General features: G+C 42.8%; 1 pseudogene; it reads right to left on the bottom strand.

Moving 5' to 3' along the window:
* Positions 1–721: 721 nt before the first annotated feature.
* LOC134913785 (5S ribosomal RNA) lies at positions 722–840 on the bottom strand (annotated as a pseudogene).
* Between the last annotated feature and the right edge of the window lie 1,436 nt (positions 841–2,276).

Genomic DNA, 2,276 nt, shown 5'->3' with positions numbered 1-2,276 from the left:
CACAAACACACCCAGCGTTCGCCCAGGCACTCCCACCGTTTCCCCGGCCACTCCTGCGTTTTTTCCGGAAACGGTAGCGTTTTCAGCCACACGCCCCTGAAACGCCGTGTTTCCGCCCAGTAACACCCATTTCCTGTCAATCACATTACGATCGCCGGAGCGAAGAAAAAGCCGTGAGTAAAAATACTTTCTTCATAGTAAAGTTACTTGGCGCAGTCGCAGTGCGAACTTTGCGCATGCGTACTAAGCGGATTTTCACTGCGATGCGATGAAAAAGAACGAGCGAACAACTCGGAATGAGGGCCATAACTTTTAATGTTGACATTTATAATGTAAGTACCCATATAACTGATCCATATAAGAGAAAAGGAGTGTGTTAATAACAATTTAAAAAAATGTTCTGGTCTGTTTAATCACAAATGTGAATGGAATGGTTGTAGACATTGGTTTGTCTTACCCCCATTTCCCCTGACCAGTACAGAATATCTGTATTGATGGAACCAAGGAGTGGTCATAAGAATTATTTGATAAGTACGTCCCACTAGGGCTACTTAATTAAGGGATGGATAGTCTCCTGCATTGGACAGGACCTGTCTTCATAACGTAAGCCACATAGAATTACACAAATTGGTAGTGAGTCTCAAATGAAGAGAGGGAAATAAGAGTTAGTGGTGATACTGCTGTTGGCGTCGCAACTCACATGGAGAGGGAAATAATCCCTGCTCTACAACACCGGGTATTCGCAGGAAGTCTCCTATCCCGGTACTAACCCGGCCCAACGCTGTTTGGCTTCCAAGATTGGACAAGATCGGGCATTGGCAGCGTGGTATGATAGTAGAGAATTTACATGCCAGTGCACCAATGAGAGTGCACCTAATAGGAAATAGAAAATAGAAGAAAAAGAAAGAGAGAAGAATGAAAGAAACTGAAAACAGTATACACAAAGAAAGAGATGAATTAGTACAGTACAAATAGGTAGGTCTGCTTTCTACGTTAGACACAGCTCATCAAATCCCACATCTGTGGTATTGTGCTCCGCGAATCGTAGATGAGAGCCCACGAAAAAAAAAATATATAGTATGAACAAGGGGCATGAAAATATATGATTAAATTATCAGTGAAATCCTCATGATATTTTGAACATAAATTTGAAGAGTCACATCAGTAATCATCAAACCCCTAGCATAAATGTAGTAATTCAAAAACACGTGCTGAGGATCACAGTAAATGAGATAATTTTGTGACAATATACTGGCCTCTGCAGGTAAAAACTCAGCATACCAATATAAATTAGTTACCAGATATTTGTTTTAGAGAAATCTTCATGATATTTTGAACATAGTCTTGAAGAGTCACATCAATAATCATCATACATCTTGGGATAAATGAGGTAATTCAAAAACACGTGCTGAGGATCACAGTCAATGAAATAGTTTTGTGACAATATACTGGCCTCTGCTGGTAAAAGCTCAGCATACCAATATAAATTAGTTAACAAATATTAGTTTTAGAGAATCAGGAAAGAAGAAAAAGGGATAGTTTACAAATATTTGTTTTAGAGAATCAGGAAAGAAGAAAAGGGATAAGGGGAAGATTTTAGCTTATAGGTGGTAGCACTATACAAATGAACTGTAAGTGTGCTACATAGGTCTGATCACATATAGTAGAAAAAAAGCAAATTAATAAATGTACATCCAGTGTTGCTGTCTGTGCACAGTGTCCACAGAACCGCAGTGAGCTTGCGGTCACCAGCGCTATGACAGGGATCTGTATGTGTACTATACAGATCTGATACAATAGTCTAGTATAGCATGTTAATAAATGCACATAAGGTGTTGCTGTCTCTGCACGTTGTACACAGAACAGCAATGGGCTTACGGTCACCAAAAATTGGAATAGGAAATAGTGAGGCAGGTCAGGGCATGGTCAGGTGCCCGTGGAGGAGCTGAAGATTCACTCCGTGTGTGGTCCCCCCCCCCCCGTGGAAAACGAGTTTCGCCCTGGACGGGCTTGTTCACTTCCGGGTTAGAGGGGTGTGTGAGGAGTATGATTTAGAGGCAGCTAGTAAGTAAGTGCTGTCCAATGGCCAGGCGATTCATGGTCGGTGGGCCGGGGATAACAGCTGACGCTGAGGAGCTGCGGTCAGCTGTCGGGTGACAGGGCATGACGTATGATAAGGGGCGGAGTCTCGGGACGAATTATTACTAGCAGTCCGTGTGGATACGTTGGGTAGAGGGTGGTGACGGAGCGTGGCGTAGAATGGGAGGCGGAGTCTC

Source organism: Pseudophryne corroboree, chromosome 4 (assembly GCF_028390025.1).
Source record: "Pseudophryne corroboree isolate aPseCor3 chromosome 4, aPseCor3.hap2, whole genome shotgun sequence".
In the NCBI taxonomy this organism is placed as follows: Eukaryota; Metazoa; Chordata; class Amphibia; order Anura; family Myobatrachidae; genus Pseudophryne; species Pseudophryne corroboree.
This window is presented reverse-complemented; position numbering and strand designations above follow the sequence as displayed.